General features: G+C 60.4%; 1 non-coding gene across 1 annotated transcript; it reads left to right on the forward strand.

Moving 5' to 3' along the window:
• The first annotated feature begins 9,410 nt into the window (after positions 1-9,410).
• LOC142793461 (small subunit ribosomal RNA) lies at positions 9,411-11,225 on the forward strand. The gene has a single exon (XR_012891555.1). It is a non-coding gene; the product is annotated as a small subunit ribosomal RNA (ribosomal RNA).
• The last annotated feature ends 1,275 nt before the right edge of the window (positions 11,226-12,500 follow it).

Consider the following 12,500-nt stretch of genomic DNA (forward strand, 5'->3'; position numbering starts at 1 on the left):
CCTAAACCGCGCAAAGTACGAAAGGAACCGCGCGGTAGGGGCTCGAGACAAAGCTCGGCCCTAAACCGCGCCAAGTACGGAAGGAACGGCGCGGAGAGGGCTCGAGACAAAGCTCGACCCTAAACCGCGCCAAGTACGGAGGGAACAGCGCGGCTAAGGGCTCGAAACAAACCCTAAACCGCGCCAAGTACGGAGGGAACAGCGCGGCTAAGGGCTCGAAACAAACCCTAAACCGCGCCAAGTACGGAAGGAACGGCGCGGAGAGGGCTCGAGACAAAGCTCGACCCTAAACCGCGCCAAGTACGGAGGGAACAGCGCGGCTAAGGGCTCGAAACAAACCCTGAACCGCGCCAAGTACGAAAGGAACGGCGCGCAGTAGGGGTTTAAAACAAAGCTGGTCCCAAAACCGCGCCAAGTACGAAAGGAACAGCGCGGTCGAGACTCGGAAGAAAAAGCTTTCAAAGTGTCGTAGCACGATGCACACTGCTGTTCGTGTGGAACAAACGTGACTACCGTGCTGTACGGTGGAGTTCTGTGCGCAAAAGCGGCGGGTGTGTTTCTAAGCACCACAGCGTTGTGTCAAAAAAGAGGTGCCTGAGAGAAACGCATGCGACTGCCGTGCTTTGCGGCATAGCACCGTGCGCAAAAACGGTGCGCATGCAAGAGGTGTCAGAGCTAGCGAACTTTTGCCACGAGCAACAGGTCACTAAAAGCCTATAGATGACGGTGTTGGAGGAAAAGAAAAATATCGAGAAAGCACTGCGGTGTGCCGTGCGTAGGGACGGGCGCGCGTGCCACATGCCGCCGAAATATGGGTGTCGGAGAAAACAGAGTGCCGCGCGTAACGAGGGGCGCGCGTGTTACAGAGAGATATGCCCAAACGCATGAAAGTGTACGCAGGTGTCCTAAGGCAGTTTTTTTTTTTTTCCTCATTTTGATGTCGCCCCGGCTGACGTGGTTTTCGTTTTTCCGTGCCGCCCCGGCTGACGCGGTTTTCGTTTTTCCGTGCCGCCCCGGCTGACGCAGTTTTTGCGCCGCCCCGGCTGACGCGGTTTTCGCGCCGCCCCGGCTGACGCGGTTCCGACTTTGCACTTTTTGGCTCACCCCGGCTGGCGGCCCACTCACTCGATCGCCAGGTCTGTTTGCCCCGGTGGTTCCACCGCCAGGCTTAAGCGCGAACTTTTTTTGTTTGTTTTCTTTTGATTAAGCGCAAGCTTTTTTCTTTGTTTTCTTTTGATTAAGCGCGGGCTTTTTTCTTTGTTTTTTTTGCATTCGCCCCGGCAGACGCGGTTTTTGCGCCGCCCCGGCTGACGCGGTTTTTGCCGCCCCGGCTGACGCAGTTCGGACTTAGCACTTTTCGGCTGTGCCTGGCTGGCGGCCCACTCACTCGATCGCCATGTCTGTTTGCCACAGTTTTCCCGGTGGTGCCGCACCCGGGCTCGCCCCGGCTGACGCGGTTTCGTGCCGCCCCGGCAGACGCGGTTTTCGCGCCGCCCCGGCTGACGCGGTTTCGTGCCGCCCCGGCAGACGCGGTTTTTTGCCGCCCCGGCTGACGCAGTTCGGACTTGGCACTTTTTGGCTGAGCCTTGCTGGCGGCCCACTCACTCGATCGCCATGTCTGTTTGCCACAGTTTTCCCGGTGGTGCCGCACCCGGGCTCGCCCCGGCAGACGCGTTTTTTTTTTCTTTCGCCCCGGCTGACGCAGTTTTCGCGCCGCCCCGGCAGACGCGGTTTTCGCGCCGCCCCGGCAGACGCGGTTTTTTGCGCCGCCCCGGCTGACGCAGTTCGGACTTGGCACTTTTTGGCTGAGCCTGGCTGGCGGCCCACTCACTCGATCGCCATGTCTGTTTGCCACAGTTTTCCCGGTGGTGCCGCACCCGGGCTCGCCCCGGCTGACGCAGTTTTCGCGCCGCCCCGGCTGACGCGGTTTCGTGCCGCCCCGGCAGACGCGGTTTTTTGCGCCGCCCCGGCTGACGCGGTTTTTTGCCGCCCCGGCTGACGCAGTTCGGACTTGGCACTTTTCGGCTGTGCCTGGCTGGCGGCCCACTCACTCGATCGCCATGTCTGTTTGCCACAGTTTTCCCGGTGGTGCCGCACCCGGGCTCGCCCCGGCAGACGCGTTTTTTTTTTTCTTTCGCCCCGGCTGACGCAGTTTTCGCGCCGCCCCGGCTGACGCGGTTTCGTGCCGCCCCGGCAGACGCGGTTTTTTGCGCCGCCCCGGCTGACGCGGTTTTTGCCGCCCCGGCTGACGCAGTTCGGACTTAGCACTTTTTGGCTGAGCCTGGCTGGTGGCCCACTCACTCGATCGCCATGTCTGTTAGCCACAGTTTTCCCGGTGGTGCCGCACCCGGGCTCGCCCCGGCTGACGCAGTTTTCGCGCCGCCCCGGCTGACGCGGTTTCGTGCCGCCCCGGCAGACGCGGTTTTCGCGCCGCCCCGGCTGACGCGGTTTTTGCCGCCCCGGCTGACGCAGTTCGGACTTAGCACTTTTCGGCTGTGCCTGGCTGGCGGCCCACTCACTCGATCGCCATGTCTGTTTGCCACAGTTTTCCCGGTGGTGCCGCACCCGGGCTCGCCCCGGCTGACGCAGTTTTCGCGCCGCCCCGGCTGACGCGGTTTCGTGCCGCCCCGGCAGACGCGGTTTTCGCGCCGCCCCGGCTGACGCGGTTTCGTGCCGCCCCGGCAGACGCGGTTTTTTGCCGCCCCAGCTGACGCAGTTCGGACTTAGCACTTTTTGGCTGAGCCTTGCTGGCGGCCCACTCACTCGATCGCCATGTCTGTTTGCCACAGTTTTCCCGGTGGTGCCGCACCCGGGCTCGCCCCGGCAGACGCGTATTTTTTTTTCTTTCGCCCCGGCTGACGCAGTTTTCGCGCCGCCCCGGCAGACGCGGTTTTCGCGCCGCCCCGGCAGACGCGGTTTTTTGCGCCGCCCCGGCTGACGCGGTTTTTTGCCGCCCCGGCTGACGCAGTTCGGACTTGGCACTTTTTGGCTGAGCCTGGCTGGCGGCCCACTCACTCGATCGCCATGTCTGTTTGCCACAGTTTTCCCGGTGGTGCCGCACCCGGGCTCGCCCCGGCTGACGCAGTTTTCGCGCCGCCCCGGCTGACGCGGTTTCGTGCCGCCCCGGCAGACGCGGTTTTTTGCGCCGCCCCGGCTGACGCGGTTTTTTGCCGCCCCGGCTGACACGGTTCGGACTTTGCACTTTTCGGCTGTGCCTGGCTGGCGGCCCACTCACTCGATCGCCATGTCTGTTTGCCACAGTTTTCCCGGTGGTGCCGCACCCGGGCTCGCCCCGGCAGACGCGTTTTTTTTTTTTTTTCTTTCGCCCCGGCTGACGCAGTTTTCGCGCCGCCCCGGCTGACGCGGTTTCGTGCCGCCCCGGCAGACGCGGTTTTTTGCGCCGCCCCGGCTGACGTGGTTTTTGCCGCCCCGGCTGACGCAGTTCGGACTTTGCACTTTTTGGCTGAGCCTGGCTGGCGGCCCACTCACTCGATCGCCATGTCTGTTTGCCACAGTTTTCCCGGTGGTGCCGCACCCGGGCTCGCCCCGGCAGACGCGTTTTTTTTTTTTCCTTCGCCCCGGCAGACGTGGTTCCCCCCCCCCCTCCGTCTTTCTTTTTGTTTTTTTTTTTCGCCGCGGCTGAAGTGGATTTTTCGGTGCCTCGACGCCCCGGTAGTCGCGGTTTTTCCGTTTCCGCACGGCCCCGGCTGACGCTGCTCGGTCACAGTCGCCTTTTGTGGTGATTGCAGACTTCTTGAGCGCGGGTGTTTTTTTTTTTTGTTGTTGTTGTTGTTTTATTACGCATTCGCTCCAGCAGACGCTGTTTAGACTTTTTGTTTCCTCTTTTATCCTGCGACGAGGTGACGAGGTTTATTCGGTGCCCCGCCGCCCCGGCTGAAGTGATTTTTCCTGTCCCGTGCCGCCCCGGCTGACGCGGTTGGGACTTCGCGTTTGTTCGGCCGCCACGGGTTTTGGCGCACTCGCTCGGTTGCTTGTTGTTGCCACTTGTTGCGAACCCAGGTTTCTTGAGCGAGCGCGGGCGTTTTTTCTTCCTTTCTTTCTTTGTTCTATGTGTTAGCGAATCGGCCTTTAATATCACACGAGGACTCACAACCAACAATTTTCAGTTTGAAGTGTAAAAAATCTGCAGGTGTTGACGTAACTGACTTGCCCCGTACCCTTGAGTACATCCATGAAGTTCTCGTAGTACTACTAAATCGCATTATTCCAAGTGGAGAAATTCCCATAAACTTGCAAACCTCTACACGAAAATCGGTGCGCGTGATAAAGTTGAAAATTATCGTCCGATATCAAATGTGCCTTCTATAACACAAATTCTAGGAAAAAAAAAAAAAAAAACACTTGTTCGCCGTTTTCTGCGCCGTGACTGGCAGCACTCCGGCGAAGCGAAACGGGGTCGATTCGAGCACGATATCGGCGTCTTTCGACGTGCTCGCCGGCGACCGTCGCACGAGTACGTCGCACGAGCGCGTCTGCCGGGGCGCCGTTTGCGAAGCCGACGCAAAAGTGGGAACCGCCGCTCGGATGATCGCCGCTTTCGGCAGAGTGAGTGTTGGCACTCCGGGGAAGCGAAACAGCGTGAATGCGCCCACGAAATCGGCGTATTTTGAAGTGCCCGCCGGCGACCGTCGCACGAGTACGGTAAACCGCGTCAGCCGGGGCGTAGTTCGGGACGCCGACGAAAAAGTGGGAAGCGCAACTCGGATCTTCGCCGTTTTTGCAGGAGTGAGTGGCGGCCCTCCTGCGAGACCAAGAAGCATCGATTCGTGCACGAATTCGGCGCCTTTCGACGTGATCGCCGGCGACCGTCGCTCGAGTAGGGCAAACCGCGTCTGCCGGGGCGGGCTTCGGGACGCCGATGCGAAAGTGGGAAACGCTGCTCGGATGTTCGCCGTTTTTGGCCGAGTGAGTGCTGGCACACGGGCGAAGCCAAACGGGGCCGATTACGGCACGATATCGGCGTCTTTCGACGTGCCCGCCGGCGACCGTCGCACGAGTACGGTAAACCGCGTCAGCCCGGGCGGAGTTCGGGACGCCGATGCGAAAGTGGAGAACGCCGCTCGGATCTTCGCCGTTTTTGGAGGAGTGAGTGGCGGCACTCCGGAGAAGCCAAGGAGCGCCAATTAGCGCACGATATCGGCGTCTTTCGACGCGCTCGCCGGCGACCGTCGCACGAGTAGGGCAAACCGCGTCTGCCGGGGCGGGGTTTACGACGCCGACGCAAAAGTGGGAACCGCCGCTCGGATGTTGGCCGTTTTTGGCAGAGTGAGTGCTGGCACTCCGGCGACGCGAAAGAGCGCGAATGCGCCCACGAAAGTGGCGTATTTGGACGTGCGTGACGGCGACCGCTGCAGGAGTACGAAAAACCACGTCAGCCGGGGCGAGCGACACACGGCGGTCTGGGTGCTTATCGCTGCTATTATAGGGGCACCCCGGCAGACGCAGAAAAAAAAAAAAAAATTTTCGACCTTCTTTTTTGCTGGTCGAGCTCGGGTAACCCAGGTCGCAATGGGAGCCGCGCACGAAAGCGGCGTCGCGAGACGCGTTCGCGGTCGCTAGTCGCACGAGCTCGGCAACCGCGTCAGCCGGCGCGGAGTTCGGGATGCCGACGGCTAAGTGGGTACCGCTGCTCGGATGTTCGCCGTTTTTGGCCGAGTGAGTGCTGGCACTCCGGTGAAGCCAAGGAGCGCCAATTCGTGCACGATATCGGCGTCTTTCGACGTGCCCGCCGGCCACCGCCGCACGAGTACGGCAAACCGCGTCTGCCGGGGCGGGGTTCGCGACGCGTACGCAATAGTGGGAACCGTCGCTCGGATGTTCGTCGTCTTTGGCCGAGCGAGTGCTGGCACTCCGGCGAAGCGAAACGGGGCCGATTCGGGCACGATATCGGCGTATTTCGACGTGCTCGCCGGCGACCGTCGCACGAGTACGGCAAAGCGCGTCTGCCGGGGCGAGGTTTGCGACGCCGACGAAAAAGTGGGAAGCGCCGCTCGGATCTTCGCCGTTTTTGCAGGAGTGAGTGGCGGCCCTCCTGCGAGACCAAGAAGCATCGACTCGCGCACGATATCGGTGTCTTTCGACGTGCCCGCCGGCCACCGCCGCACGAGTACGGCAAACCGCGTATGCCGGGGCGGGGTTGGCGACGCCGACGCAAAAGTGGGAACCGCCACTAGGATGTTCGCCGTTTTTGGCAGAGTGAGTGCTGGCACTCCGGCGAAGCGAAAGAGCGCGAATGCGCCCACGAAAGTGGCGTGTTTGGACGTGCTTGACGACGACCACCGCAGGAAAACGAAAAACCACGTCAGCCGGGGCGAGCGACCCATGGCGGTCTGGGTGCTTATCGCTGCTATTATAGGGGCACCCCGGCAGACGCAAAAAAAAAAAAAAAAATTTTTTTCGACATTCTTTTTTGCTCGTCGACCTCGGGTGACCCAGGTCGCAGTGGGAGCCGCGCACGAAAGCGGCGTCGCGAGACGGCTTCGCGGTCGCTAGTCGCACGAGCTCGGCAACCGCGTCTGCCGGGGCGGAGTTCGGGACGCCGACGGCTAAGTGGGAACCGCCGCTCGGATGTTCGCCGTTTGTGGCCGAGTGAGTGCTGGCACTCCGGCGAAGCCAAACGGGGCCGATTCCGGCACGATATCGGCGTCTTTCTACGTGCTCGCCGGCGACCGTCGCACGAGTACGGCAAAGTGCGTCTGCCGGGGCGGGGTTTGCGACGCGTACGCAATAGTGAGAACCGTCGCTCGGATGTTCGTCGTCTTTCGCCGAGCCAGTGCTGGCAATCCGGCGAAGCCGAACGGAGCCGATTCGGGCACGATATCGGCGTCTTTCCACGTGCTCGCCGGCGACCGTCGCACGAGTACGGTAAACCGCGTCAGCCGGGGCGGAGTTCGGGACGCCGATGCGAAAGTGGGAAGCGCCGCTCGGATCTTCGCCGTTTTTGGAGGAGTCAGTGGCGGCACTCCGGTGAAGCCAAGGTGCGCCAATTCGCGCACGATATCGGCGTCTTTCGACGTGCCCGCCGGCCACCGTCGCACGAGTACGGCAAACCTCGTCTGCCGGGGCGGGGTTTGCGACGCCGACGCAAAAGTGGGAACCGCCGCTCGGATGTTCGCCGTTTTTGGCAGAGTGAGTGCTGGCACTCCGGCGAAGCGAAAGAGCGCGAATGCGCCCACGAAAGTGGCGTGTTTGGACGTGCTTGACGACGACCACCGCAGGAAAACGAAAAACCACGTCAGCCGGGGCGAGCGACCCATGGCGGTCTGGGTGCTTATCGCTGCTATTATAGGGGCACCCCGGCAGACGCAAAAAAAAAAAAAAATTTTTTTCGACATTCTTTTTTGCTCGTCGACCTCGGGTGACCCAGGTCGCAGTGGGAGCCGCGCACGAAAGCGGCGTCGCGAGACGGCTTCGCGGTCGCTAGTCGCACGAGCTCGGCAACCGCGTCTGCCGGGGCGGAGTTCGGGACGCCGACGGCTAAGTGGGAACCGCCGCTCGGATGTTCGCCGTTTGTGGCCGAGTGAGTGCTGGCACTCCGGCGAAGCCAAACGGGGCCGATTCCGGCACGATATCGGCGTCTTTCTACGTGCTCGCCGGCGACCGTCGCACGAGTACGGCAAAGTGCGTCTGCCGGGGCGGGGTTTGCGACGCGTACGCAATAGTGAGAACCGTCGCTCGGATGTTCGTCGTCTTTCGCCGAGCCAGTGCTGGCACTCCGGCGAAGCCGAACGGAGCCGATTCGGGCACGATATCGGCGTCTTTCCACGTGCTCGCCGGCGACCGTCGCACGAGTACGGTAAACCGCGTCAGCCGGGGCGGAGTTCGGGACGCCGATGCGAAAGTGGGAAGCGCCGCTCGGATCTTCGCCGTTTTTGGAGGAGTCAGTGGCGGCACTCCGGTGAAGCCAAGGTGCGCCAATTCGCGCACGATATCGGCGTCTTTCGACGTGCCCGCCGGCCACCGTCGCACGAGTACGGCAAACCTCGTCTGCCGGGGCGGGGTTTGCGACGCCGACGCAAAAGTGGGAACCGCCGCTCGGATGTTCGCCGTTTTTGGCAGAGTGAGTGCTGGCACTCCGGCGAAGCGAAAGAGCGTGAATGCGCCCACGAAAGTAGCGTATTTGGACGTGCTTGACGGCGACCGCCGCAGGAGTACGAAAAACCACGTCAGCCGGGGCGAGCGACCCACGGCGGTCTGGGTGCTTATCGCTGCTATTATAGGGGCACCCCGGCAGACGCAGAAAGAAAAAAAAAAATGGGGACATGGCGTGCGTCACCGTGCGGCTTCGCAGCGTTGCCGAAGTCGCCGAGCCCTTCGACTGAGCCGAACGGCGGACAGGGAACGTTGGTCGGCCGTTCTAACCTGTCGGTGCCACGCCGAGACGTCGTTAAGGAAAACCGCGTCGTGGGCCTCTACGACGCCGTCGAGTCGTTGTACGTTTGGTGTCCAGCGTGTCGGCGGCGAGTAGCGGACACGTCGTTCACGACTTCGGTCTTTCGCAGTCGACGCGAACTTGCGGAGAGTCGTGGTGCCTCACGTTTTCGGCAGAAACCGCGGCGGAATTTTCCCGTGCGTGCGCGCACGACCTCGGTGCTGTGCCGTCAGCGTAGTGTTGCACAAACTCGTGGCCTACCCAAGGTGCGGTACGTTTGCGGCCGTATCCTCGGTGGGAATTTCGTGAGTAGGGTCGCAAATTCTACGACCTCGGCGGGTTTGAGAGCGACGTAGACTTGTGGCACGCTCAACATGCCACACGTTTCGGGGCACACCCGCGGTGAAATTTTCTCGAGTACGCTCGTATTAGGGCCCAAGGAGGTCTGGGTACTTATCGCTGCTATTATGTGGGGGTTCTCGTGAGCGGCGTACGCGAAAGCGACCGGGTGTCTGATATGCGGCGGGCTTCGGCCTCGTCAAGCGTGTCCTCGGGTCTGCTCCAGGGGAATCCACGGCAGTCGTCTGCAGCCTCATCCGCTTGATGCGTTAGGGGCTGGTTGTCGGACGGTGCCGTTTTACCACGATATCGAGGTGTGTTCCGTGTCGTCCTCGGGCGATTCAGATGCGAAAGCGCCGAAGACGCGGGCGTGACCCGTCGTCTGGCGGCTTTGCAGTCTCGGCTCCGTTGCTAGTTCCGGCCGGTCCACCGACAGTGCAGCGGGCTTGGGCAACCCGCACGGCGCGACCGAGTCGATGCAACGAAAAAGAGCGAGCATGAACGTGCTTCTTGCCGCACGGCTCCCACTCGTCTTTCGGGAAGGTTGTGCCGTAGCGAGCTCGAACGCCGTCATCTCGGAGTGCAAAATAAGCGTGTTGGGGCGCCTGAAGGTGGCCTCCGCCGCACACAGACTGCGTCCGGCCCGCCGAGGGCGAGGACGGACGCGCAGTCGAACGATTACCTGGTTGATCCTGCCAGTAATCATATGCTTGTCTCAAAGATTAAGCCATGCATGTCTAAGTACATGCCGAAATAAGGCGAAACCGCGAATGGCTCATTAAATCAGTTATGGTTCCTTAGATCGTTTCTTCCTACTTGGATAACTGTGGCAATTCTAGAGCTAATACATGCAGTGAGCCTGGAGCCCTTTGGGTAACGGGTGCTTTTATTAGACCAAGATCGATCGGGTTTCGGCCCGTATTGTGTGGTGACTCTGGATAACTTTGTGCTGATCGCATGGCCACGAGCCGGCGACGTTTCTTTCAAGTGTCTGCCTTATCAACTTTCGATGGTAGGTTACTTGCTTACCATGGTTGTTACGGGTAACGGAGAATCAGGGTTCGATTCCGGAGAGGGAGCCTGAGAAACGGCTACCACATCCAAGGAAGGCAGCAGGCGCGCAAATTACCCACTCCCGGCACGGGGAGGTAGTGACGAAAAATAACAATACGGGACTCTTTTGAGGCCCCGTAATTGAAATGAGTACACTCTAAATCCTTTAACGAGGATCAATTGGAGGGCAAGTCTGGTGCCAGCAGCCGCGGTAATTCCAGCTCCAATAGCGTATACTAAAGCTGCTGCGGTTAAAAAGCTCGTAGTTGGATCTCAGTTCCAGACGAGTAGTGCATCTACCCGATGCGACGGCTCGGACTGAACATCATGCCGGTTCTTTCTTGGTGCACTTCATTGTGTGCCTCGAGATGGCCGGTGCTTTTACTTTGAAAAAATTAGAGTGCTCAACGCAGGCGAGTCGCCTGAATAAACTTGCATGGAATAATAGAACAAGACCTCGTTTCTGTTCTGTTGGTTTTTGGAATACGAGGTAATGATTAAGAGGGACGGACGGGGGCATTCGTATTGCGGCGCTAGAGGTGAAATTCTTGGACCGTCGCAAGACGAACTACTGCGAAAGCATTTGCCAAGAATGTTTTCATTGATCAAGAACGAAAGTCAGAGGTTCGAAGGCGATCAGATACCGCCCTAGTTCTGACCATAAACGATGCCAACCAGCGATCCGCCTGAGTTACTCAAATGACTCGGCGGGCAGCTTCCGGGAAACCAAAGTATTTGGGTTCCGGGGGAAGTATGGTTGCAAAGCTGAAACTTAAAGGAATTGACGGAAGGGCACCACCAGGAGTGGAGCCTGCGGCTTAATTTGACTCAACACGGGAAAACTTACCCGGCCCGGACACTGGGAGGATTGACAGATTGAGAGCTCTTTCTTGATTCGGTGGATGGTGGTGCATGGCCGTTCTTAGTTGGTGGAGCGATTTGTCTGGTTAATTCCGATAACGAACGAGACTCTAGCCTATTAAATAGGTGCGGGGTTCCCAGCACCTTACAACCTTCTTAGAGGGACAAGCGGCTCCTAGCCGCACGAAACAGAGCAATAACAGGTCTGTGATGCCCTTAGATGTCCGGGGCCGCACGCGCGCTACACTGAAGGAAGCAGCGTGTCTTTATCCCTGTCTGAAAAGACTGGGTAACCCGTGGAACTTCTTTCGTGATTGGGATAGGGGCTTGCAATTGTTCCCCTTGAACGAGGAATTCCCAGTAAGCGCGAGTCATAAGCTCGCGTTGATTACGTCCCTGCCCTTTGTACACACCGCCCGTCGCTACTACCGATTGAATGATTTAGTGAGGTCTTCGGACCGATGTCCGGCGCGGCCTTTCGGTTGCGCCGGTCTGTTGGAAAGATGACCAAACTTGATCATTTAGAGGAAGTAAAAGTCGTAACAAGGTTTCCGTAGGTGAACCTGCGGAAGGATCATTAACGGATTGTGAAGGGTGAGCGCCTCAGCTGCGTCTGCGCCCGACACTTTCTGCCGCTGACCCCGTTTGGACGCGGGGTCGGCTTTTCCCCACGGGGCTGCCTGAATGTGGAGCGGCACCCCGTGACAAATTGTTGCGCCCAGCGGACGCCAACACCGCGACCTTGGACGGTCGGCCAGGTGGCGGACGCGGGTACAAACGGCGCAACGCACTCATAGGTCGGCTTTCGACCCGCCACTGCACCGTGGCTCGAAGCGCTCGAAATGCGCGACCCGACCGCTGCGGGACCGCCTAGTACTGTAAACAGGAGCGGCGGAGCGCGAACGGCGAGTCGTGGTTACGTCGGTAGAAGGCGAGGCTGCGCGTTCCCGAAACGCCAGCCGAGTGCCCTCCCGACCGTTCGAGCGTGCAAGAACGAGACCCGACAATCGCGCGGCGACTGCCAAGTACGAGAGGAACGGCACAAGCGTCGGCGGTCGGTCAAGGAACTGGCGATGTGACGGGTCCGCTGTGCACCAGTGCATACCGTCCCGCCGTCCGCGGCAAGCGCCTCCGCGTCCTCGGGTGACGGAGGCTGCCGGTCGGTTCTTGCAGGCGAGGGATCTCGCTGGCACCGGTTCGCGTTGACGCGCGGCCGGTCATGGCACGGCGATGCGACGGCCGAGGTGCGCAGTACTCGATGGAGGAACCGCACGCTCCGATGACCGTCCCGCCCTCCGCGGCGTATGCGTACCGACCGTAATGGTTGCAGCAGCGCCGGCCGGCTTTTGAATTCGCCACACGAAACACGGTGCGAGATCGCGGTTAGGGGAGCGTCGACGTTGCCAGGCGTTTTGCTTGCTGCCGAGGGAAAGGCGGCACGGCCACGTCGCGCTCGTCGCGATTAGCGGGTCTGCGCGCTTTGGGAAGGTGCCGCAACGACTTGCCGAAAGAGGAAGCACGGAAGAACGAGGGACTTGGACGTCCCGACAATTGAACGCACTTGCGGCCAGGCCCTTGCTGGCTTCGTTCTTCCGCCTCGAGTAGGCTCGTACGCGGCTCCGGCGCCGAAAGTGGTCCTTGGCACCGACTTCGGTGGACGTGGGAAGTGCCGCGCAAGTACGGCGCGCCTGGCTCCACCTGTTGGCTAAAGTAGGCAGCCGGATCGGCATTTTGGTGTGCGGTGGCAAACCGTGGATGCGAAAAAAGCTTGTGCGATTTCGTGGAACAAAAAGCGGGGGTCCCCCTTTTTATGCGGAGGAGACCGACCCGCCCGCCGTGGTGAACCGCGACGCCA

Source organism: Rhipicephalus microplus, unplaced genomic scaffold, assembly GCF_043290135.1.
Source record: "Rhipicephalus microplus isolate Deutch F79 unplaced genomic scaffold, USDA_Rmic scaffold_300, whole genome shotgun sequence".
NCBI lineage: Eukaryota > Metazoa > Arthropoda > Arachnida > Ixodida > Ixodidae > Rhipicephalus > Rhipicephalus microplus.